The following is a 10,412-nucleotide window of genomic DNA, read 5'->3' as shown; positions in this document are numbered from 1 at the left end:
GCACAAAATAGGTACTGTTTGAATAAAAGGACAACACCTAAGTTAAGACATCATAAAGTAATTCAAGGTTACCTGGGCACACAACTCCACATGTTAAGCTTTCACTTTCTCACATACCTAATTCAAGGTTGCCTGGGCACACAACTCCGCATGTTAAACTTTCACTTTCTCATATACCTACATGGCCATTGAAATGCAGCTTCCCCCCTGATTGTTACATGGAGTCACAACGGATTTAGCATCACTATACCTGTACAAGTAGGCATGTACAACAATGGCAGAACTTGAAGACTTAGTCTTGTAATAAAGAGGGCATCTTGTACTAAGCACCTTGCTTACCCTTCTGACAAATCTTGAGAATATCTCTAGAATTAAGAATCCTCTGCAGAGGCACATATTTCATAGACCTCTTCTTGCCCTCAATTTCTCAAACACAGACGCTTATACCAATTGGTCCAATTTCAGAGCAACATAATGGGCATGCACTCCGGGTTCCTAGCATTTTGCTTTGATCCGTGATGAAATTTGACTTAATGGCTATTTACATCTATTATGTGCAGTACTCTCAGTGAACAGCCTTGATAGTACAGTGTCTGACCTACCATGCTCCTGGCCAGTGTGAATTAGGAACGCTCTACAGGTGGGTTCTTGCAGTGACCAGGCAACCCCTACTCCTTGCAATACTTGGGAGTTGGTAGAGATGTAAGAAACCAGGAAGTTGCCTACCAAGGTGCCTCTGGCAAAACCTTCCTGAACAGACTGGATTTTGTTTGATCTTTGGTCGACCTGCATAATACTTAGATAAGAGATTATCTGTGAATACAGAGTCTTATAGGTATTTCCTCTAGGCTGACAGCTCCTCAAGAACATGGGCCACATCTTCTTTGTCCTGAGATTGTAGCCCTGACTTAGAGCAGACAGATAAGAGATAAAAGAGATAATAATTATCTCCTTGGTCAAATTCACAATCAACCACCTATTTGCTCACCACCTTCATTACATATGTATTTTTCTGTTACTAATCTGGGATGTGATAAAATTCTATTAGTGTCATGGCCAAGAGGCACATGAAAAGCTGCTCAACATCACTAATTATTAGAGAAATGCAAATCAAAATGACAATGAGGTATCACCTTACACTGGTTAGACTGGGCATCATCAGGAAATCTACAAACAGTAAATGCCGGAGAGGGTGTGGAGAAAAGGGAATGCTCTTGCACTGCTGGTGGGAATGTAAATTGATACAGCCACTATGGAGAGCAGTATGAAGGTTTCTTGCAAAACTAAAAATAGAGTTACCATATGACCCAGCAATCCCACTGCTGGGCATATACCCAGAGAACACCATAATGCAAAAAGACACATGCACGCCAATGTTCATTGCAGCACTATTTACAATAGCCAGGACATGGAAGCAACCTAAATGTCCATCAACAGATGAATGGATAAAGAAGATGTGGTACATATATACAATGGAATATTACTCAGCTGTAAAAAGGAACGAAACTGGGACATTCGTAGAGACATGGATGGACCTAGAAACTGTCATCCAGAGTGAAGTGAGTCAGAAAGAGAAAAACAAATATTGTATATTAACACACATATGCAGAATATAGAAAAATGATACAAATCAACTGGTTTGCAAGGCAGAAATAGAGACACATATGTAGAGAACAAACATATGGACACCAAGTGGGGAAAGCGGGGAGGGTTGGGGGGGAATGAATTGGGAGATTGGGATACCAAATAGTACACTCTAAATATATACAGTTTATTGTATGTTAACTGTATCTCAATGAAAGTTCTTAAAAAAAATTCTATTAGTGTCATAAGGCTTGAATACTATCCTAATATTATTTTAAAATATTAGAGATGAAACAGACTTTAGAAATAATTTAGTAGAGAGTACCTTTATTTTGAAGATGGGAAACTGGCACCAAGAGAAGTCAAACGACTTCAAAGCTAGTTAGTGGCAGACATAGAGGCAGGAGAATCCAGGTCCTCCTGGCTCCCAGTTTGCTACTAAATCCCCCAAAGCCACTAAGAAGACTGCATCTACTTTAGTTTATACTGCTTTGTTTTGTTTTGTTTTTCTTTTTCTTTCTCTCTCTCTTTACATGCTTTTATCCCTCTACTTGGACGTGAGATCAACAGGCAAATCAGAGGCTTAGAACTTTTTAGAAAAACCAGGGCTGCTGTGTTGTGGCCCAGTATGGGTGGGGGTGGCACTTTATCTTTCTGGAAAGGTTTTATGTTTACTCATGCACTCTGGGCCATAGTTGAATGTGAGAGCCTTACCCAGGTGCAGGCATCTTTACTGCTCAGTGGATGTACCTTGCCCTGGAATGTCAGGAGACCTGAGCTCTCATCTTGTCTCTGTCACACTCCTGTGGCCTTGGGAAAGTTAATTTTCCCCTCTAGGCCTCAGTTCCTGCTTTATAAAACATGGAGCTTGGACTACATAGACTCTAAAATCCTATGAGTCTACCTGTTTCCACTTCCGAATTATGAAGAATTAAAACTTTTTTCTATCTTTAAAGTAAAAACCACACCTAAGCCCCATGGAATTTGATCACCCTTTACATTTTTGTGTGAGTGTTGACAGGCCTTTTCTGCTCTACTTGGTATAACTGGAATGATTTAGTTTTCATTTCAATGGTTTCGATTATTAGCTTCCAATTTGTCATTCTACCAAAGAAGTAATTGGCACAATGGTTAAAGGTGATCTATGACTCAGTTCTTTTGGGTCCTGTTTCAAGTGTTACTTTGAAAATCTCTAGACTTCCTCCCCTCTATCTGTCGCTCATCTGGAGTTGGACAGTATTCATGAAATCTATCTTCTTTTGTTTCTTGTGGAATTAGGAGAGAGGGCATAGGGTCTCCTCAGGATCAGGGATCCAGGGAGATACCTGGAAAGGGGAACATTTTCTCTAAGTAGAGGGAGGGAAAGCTGCCAGGTTGCTGACTCTGCTGTAGCAGGTGATAAGGAGTTACTTGCAACCTGACTCCTCTTCCCACTGTGGGGTTACTGGCTTTGTGTTGTCTTGGCAAAGTCCGATAGACATGCTTTCTTCTGCTTACATGCCTACATGCCCAGGAATGGAGAATCAAGAGATCAGCTTTCTGGCTGCTGTTGAAAGGATGCCCTGTTTGTCAGAGGCAAGTGGCCTGCCTTATGCTGAAAGTTGCCCTGATGTGCAGAGCTACAGAACGCATAGTTATGTTACCTGCACTTAAAGGAACTTAAGACTCGGTGTTGCATTACTTTGTTTGCCTCTCACAGAACTTTCTCTTTTCCATCGACTGTTTCACACCATTAATCAGTCTACAACATTTATGAAGCACTTGCCTTAAGCCCGAAGGAAAGATTGAAAAGGAAGATGAACCATGATCTCTGGCCTTGAGGACTAAAACTTGCTGAGAGAAGACTTGAGAATGCATAAAAACACAAAGTACTACACAAACAAGTACAAATGAACATAATGCAGAGTATTTCCAGACATGTTTAGTAGTTAATTGGCAAGATCAAGCTTGAGTGGAGTTAATCAGAGAAGCCTTCTTAGAAGAATAGTCACTGTAAATTTAATTGACCATATTAACATACTTACCTCGAGAACCCAGGGACATTTTTACAAAGGGTTTAAATGATTAAAGAAAGCCCCACTGAGTCATATCCCAGAGAACGCAAAAGATGCAAACTAAAAAAATGACATGGCAAGCTGTGTGAAAAAGGCTTGAGTAGACAGAGAATGAAGAAACTGAAAAAGGGAATTTGCAGAAATACACCTGAAGGCCGAGTTGAAGAATTTGGATCTGATAAAATTTGTGATGGGAAGCCTCTGGAGGTTCTTGAGCATGGGAATGGTATGTGAAATTGAGAAAGATCAATCTTCCTGCTGTGTATAAACTAATATGGAAAAGTTAGCGATGGCGCTCAGGTTAGAGCTGTAGCTGTGGAAATGAAGTGGAGGTGCGCTGGAGGGATAGGATGGAGCCAATGAACATAGCTTGACCGATGCCTGGGCAATCACCATGACCACCCTTCAAGGAGCGCTTTCTATGTGCCAGGCACAGGGCTAAGTGCTTGTCAGATGAGTTAATACATTTAAACCTCAACAGAACTGTATGAGAAGAAATTAATTAACTTGCTCCGGATCATGCAACTAAAAGTGAGGAACTAGAATTTGTACCTAGGCACTCTGGCTCCAAAGCCACTTAACTACTAGGCTAGACTGCATCTCTGAATTCAAAAAGTAAGGAAGAAAATTATCCTACTGCTGCGGTTGAGAGTATGACCTCTAGATTCAGACTCCCTGGGATTTCTGCCAATGGCACTGACTAGCTATACACTCCTAAGCAATCCACTTAAATTCTACCCCTCCTTTTCCTTATCTATAAAAATAAGGATAGTAGTACCTGTGTATAGGGTTGCTACAAAATATAAATGTGGTATAGTGTGTACTGTACTCAGCTCAGTGCCTGACACACAGCGAGTATTCAATAAAGGTTAACTATCGATAAAATTGTTATTACCGTCCTATGTTTTAGAACCTGGCAGGATAGCACTGTAATTGCCAGAATAAGAAAAGGGGGACATTTGGTTTAAAGTTATTTACCATTTACAAGTCTTTTGCTCTTGAGATACAGAATATTTAGGGATCAGTAGAAATCATACTGAGGGAAGTGAAGAGAAATTGAAGGATGTTCCAAAGAGAATTGACTGAAAATGCCAGTTATTCAGAGCATTGGAGAAAAATCATGCTGGAAGTGAGAGAAAGGGAGGGAGGCTAAGACATTGGTTAGTGTGCAGCCTCTGTTCTGTGGGCAGGGAGGAGTGGGATTGCCACTTTATTAACTTATATATTGAGCAGGAATTTAACTTCCCTTTTGGTTTCTGCTTTTTCATCTTCACTATTAATAGACTATGCACATATTAAGAAGTCATCTATGCTGCAACTCTCCCTCAGAACTGTGTACACTTAAAGTGGGGTTAGGAGAGATTTTTAAAGGACATTGCTTAAAACGTGTATACACACATACACACAAACACACACACACACACACACACGATAGGCGAATGTCATTGTTCACAGGTCAGAGCTGCTAGTTCTCTTTAGTTCTTTTCTCCTTAGAGAGATCTCCAAGGAGAGGTCTTTGTGTCCCATGTAATGACTACTTAGGAGCTGAGTCAAACAAGCCATCTTATTTTAGTTTTCTAAAGACCAAGTCTGGGCAGGCCTATGCTTTCACTACATGGGAGGGGTAAGTGGTTAAGTTTATTCACATGTGAACTGCTTAAGTCATCTCACAGGCTACCATGGCTCAGCTAGTTCTCCCAACTGACTGGAGACCCTTACGTGGGGCTGCTTAGCTACTCCCCACTGTCTGTAATGGGAAGCAGTGACTTGGCACTCTGCTGTTTGGATTCACTCTGTATTCTGGCATGGCTAAGTGATACTGACAAGAGATAGCCATAATCATTGGTGAAATTAGTGCCCTTAAAATCACACATCCACAGATATTTATTGACAATGGTGAGTGTCTGTATAGAACACAGTACTGATACCTAGTGAAAGGTCACATTTTGTTGACTCTGAACCAGTGCTTGGACTGTATATTTGCCAACACACAGCATTTAACTGCATTTCTTTCAGGAAAATTCAACTATATCTATAGAGTAAAAAAGAATAGGTAAGAAGGAATGATTAGGTACAATGTATAATAGGTTGAATGTATTTTCTCTCTTCTGTTTCCCTCTGTAAAGAAATCCAGCTCCAGTTCAGCAATCGTACAGTGACTACTATTACATAGCAATGATTGGTGTCTATGAGCTCATGTTGTGTGCTTTGTCGCAGAATTTGAAAGGGCAAGGCATATTTCATGTACCAGTCCTCAACTATCTCCATCTCAAGCTGTCACCATAGAGACAGAAAACAAGGAAGAAGACTTCCTTACAATCATTTGAGAAGGGAAATGTTTCTTTCTGGCTGAGATGTGGCTTCTCTGGAGTTGAGTTTATGAAGAATTTCTTACCGCTTGCTATGTAGTGAGGAATTTAGAACAAAATATGGAACAACTTTATGGGGTAAGATGATCAGCAGTTTTAAAAAAGAAAAAACCTGCTTTGATTAGCTAGAGCTAGATCCTACAGGTCAGTTATAATCTGCATGTAATTTAGCTACTTTAGAAGTAACTTATCTTCATGTTCTATGGCCTGCATCTCTCTGGAGTGTGGTTGAGTCATTTCTTGCCCTAATTATTCTCATAACTTACAGAGCAATCACTACCCTGAGATCAGATCTCCCACAAACAATTAAGTCATAAACTCAAATATCAGTTGCCAAATATCTGACTTAAACAGTTTTTTTAGCGGGTACTTCCTTAGGTCTTTATCGATAAATAAGACCAAGTAGCTCTTTGTAAGTTCCCATTTTTACCTCTATTGCAGTACCAATCAAATGGCCTTTTTGGAGAATCTAATTTTGTTTTCTAGAAAGATGAGAAATTCTAATCTTTCAAATAGCCTGTGTGAGCACTAATTCTGAAGCCAAGTAGGACCCATGGAAAAGAAGAATTTATTTCTGTCTATTTTTACTTCTTGGTACATTAATTCCATAAGGAAAGCACTTTATTAAATTCTGCTGACATTTAAAGCTTATAAAATGCATTTGCTTGGTTCTTTTAAACCACATTAAACTTTTTTCTTCAGATGCTTACAAAATTGCATTGGAATCTATCAAATTTTAAAATGTGTACCCTTGGTTACTACAATCTTACCTCAAGGAATTTCTTCCAGAAGAATATTCCCATTAAATGAAAGTCTATTCTGAACTTGAAGCTACTCAGCCTAATTCCTGCACTTGGCTCCAAGAATGCCAGACAAGAAATTGGTGGATCCTCTTTGGGAAAAAAATTAACATCTCAAAAGAAATTATATTTGGAGGCCGTACAATGAAGCAGGTGGATTCCTGTTTAATGACCCCAAAGTAAAGCCCACCAACAGACAAGCACCATTTGAGTACACAGAGCTAACAATCAGCTATTATGTGAAAGTCACTTGACATTTGAGGAATGTCTCCATCATGAAAGACAGATGCCAAAACAAAGGGGTTTGGGGGGGTGGGGGGAGAGACAATGCAGGAAGATAAATAAATTGTATCCATGTAACATGAATAAATAACAGTGGAATGCTATTAAAAAAAGGGGGGGTGGGAATAGTCAGAGAATAAATGGAGCTTTTGGAAATGAAGAAGATGGTTGCTGAAAGAAGAAATTCGTAGAAGGGTTGGGAGATGAAGACAAGGAAATTTCCCAGGAGGTTGATCCAAGAGATGATATAGAAAGAGGAAATAGAAGAGAATGTTAGAGGGTTAGTCCAGGAAGTTCAATATTTCTTGGAAAATGGAGAGAGAAAGAGAGAGGGAGAGAGATAGAGATTGAGAGCAGACTGTATCAGTCAGAGCCCTAACGACAAGCCCAATTCACCCTACGTGGTTCTGATAAAGTGATTTTCCTATGGAAGTGTGAGCAGGAAGGATTAAGGGAATAAACAAGGGTGGTTTAGTGTCCAGAGGCTGGCAACAATGAGATGTTGTTACACTCTTAGGGCTGAAGGGGCAAGGTTGGAGGAGGTGATATAAACGGAGCCCAGGGAGAACTGCAGCCAAGGAGGTATGGCCTCCCAGCAGGAGACATAGCTACTGCCAGAGAGATGTGGCTCTACATCAGGGATACAGCAGGGAAGAAATACTCTGACTTCTCTCTCTTCTTGTGATCTGACCTCATATTGGCCAAACCTAAACAGAAACCAGCTGATTTAGTCTATAGTCTACAAGGGTCATTCTCTGAGAGCAGGGGAGGGCTAGCATGTGAAGGGTAATAAAATATTGAAGAATAATACAATAGCATTTTCCCATCTGAAAACCACCTGGTGACCATCCCAAAGAATTAAAAAAAAAAAAAGAAGCCCTACATAAGCACAATATAATGAAATTTCACAATACCATTAACAAAGAGAAGATCTTAAAAACTTCCAGAGAGGAAAAAACTGATCATATATAAAGGATTGGAAATCAGAATGGCATTGGGTTGATCAACAACACTGAATGCTATATGACAATGGGGCAATGTCTTAATTTCTGAGGAAAAATTCTTTCCAAGCCAAGTTATCAGTTACCTGTAAGGATGGAATAAAGACGTTTGCAAACATGCAATGTCTCAAAAAATTTACTCTCTAGATGCTCCTTCTTTTCTTTTTTCTAAATATTTTATTTTAATTCATTCATTCATTCATTCATTTATTTATTTATTGGCTGTGTTGGGTCTTTGTTGCTGCACACAGACTTTCTCTAGCTGCAGTGAGCAGGGGCTACACTTCGCTGTGGTGCGCAGTCTCCTCACACTGTCGCTTCTCTTGTTGCGGAGCACGGGCTCTAGGCGCATAGGCTTCAGTAGTTGCAGCACACGGGCTCCATAGTTGTGGCTCACGAGCTCTAAAGCGCAGGCTCAATAGTTGTGGTACATGGGCTTAGTTGCTCTGGGGCATGTGGGATCTTCCTGGAGCAGGGATGGAACCAGTGTCCCCTGCATTGGCAGGCAGATTCTTAACCACTGTGCCACCTAGGAAGCCCTAGACACTCTTTCTTAGGAAGATATCACAAAGTAAAGGAGTAAACAAGCAAATAAACAAAAACAGAAATTCCATGGGTTAAGAGAACATGATATATTCATAGCCAAGAAGTGAAGGGAAATCCTGGGCTGACAGCCATGTGGAAGTCCTAGAATATTTCTAGTTTAAACAGAGCAGAAGAGAAGAAGTCTGAGAAGAAATCTCCATTAAGATGTCTTTAAGGAAAAAGACAAACCACTAATCACTTTCAGAGAGGGTTAACAATTCTTTGGAGAGTTTGGGAAGGGCGATGAAAGCAAATGACTATTTAAGAGAAGGAGCCTTGGGCTTCCTAGGTGGTGCAGTGGTTAAGAATCTGTCTGACAATGCAGAGGTCATAGGTTCAATCCCAGCTACAGGAAAATCCCACATGCCATGGAGCAACTAAGCCCGTGTGCCAAAAAAAAAGAAAAGCAGCCTTCTAAAGCTATTTGATTTCTTAATTTGTGAATACCTATTGCTTTTATACAACATAAAATTTAAAATACACTCATAAGAACGCAAAGTATAAGTGAAAATATATCATCACACCATTGTATGTTATATCAAAAAGTTGAAAATAACCTAAATGTCCATTAGTGGAAGATTGGTTAAATTATGGCACTGCCAAATGATAGAATACTATGTATCCTTGAAAAGGAATGAGAGAGAATCTAGATGTATACTGAGTGAAAAGATGTCCTAGATATATGTTTAAGGGAAAAAAACAGGTTTCAAAACTTGTATCATGCTGTGACCCTGTTTTATAACGTGAAAAAAAAAGCCTCTGAATATATATTACTTTATACATAGAAAAAGTTTGGGGAACTGTGGATTTTTATTTTCTAATTAAAATTTTTGGTATTGAATAATTGTTTATAATGAGAATGAACTTCATATACTCAGAAAAATCAACACAGATGAATTTTTTACTTTTTAAATTTATTTTTATTGACATATAGTTGATTTATAACGTTGTGCCAATCTCTGCTGTACAGCAAAGTGACTCAGTTATAGACATATAGACAGTCTTTTGTTTTTATTCTTTTCCATTATGGTTTATCACAGCATATTGAATATAGTTCCCTGTGCTCTACAGTAGGACCCTGTTGTTTATCCATCCTATATGTAATAGTTTCAGATGAATTTCTAATAAGATTACTTTGGGGCTTAGAAATCTATTTTTCCATTCCTTCAGTTAACAATATTCATTCACCAAACTATTGTGTTTGGGACTGGAGAGACGGAGATCAATAAAGTATACTTCCCGCCTTCAATTCCATCACAGTCTAGTGAAATGGCTTCTACACTGCCTGCTGCTTCAGGGGTGGAATAAATGTTTGATCTGAATTTCATTTCAAAATATATTTAAAACATTAAAACGCTGTGATAAAATCAATTAATTTAATATAATACATTTTATTACATTGGGACTACCACTGGTTAATTTCTACTGTCAGGTAAACTATTATTTTGTGTGTGTAGCTATCAGCATGAAAATTTCCCTATTATTTCTGAGCATACATTTGAATTTATTGTAAACATGTCATTACTTAAAAAGTTATAGCTTTATATTGGTCTTTAAAAAAATCTCATCTGCATAAGTGTGCTTATAGAATAATCTGCATGTGACTATGCAACCACAGCGTCTATGTGCTGAACATGATTAAATACAGAGCAAAGTTCAAGTTCATCTGCTTGATGTACATTCTTATGTGAGATAACAGATAAATGTATAACAGGTAGGGTAGATAGGATTTTGCAG

This window comes from Hippopotamus amphibius, chromosome 8, assembly GCF_030028045.1.
Source record: "Hippopotamus amphibius kiboko isolate mHipAmp2 chromosome 8, mHipAmp2.hap2, whole genome shotgun sequence".
In the NCBI taxonomy this organism is placed as follows: domain Eukaryota; kingdom Metazoa; phylum Chordata; class Mammalia; order Artiodactyla; family Hippopotamidae; genus Hippopotamus; species Hippopotamus amphibius.
The sequence above is the reverse complement of the archived record's forward strand: the minus strand, read 5'-3'. Positions refer to the sequence as shown.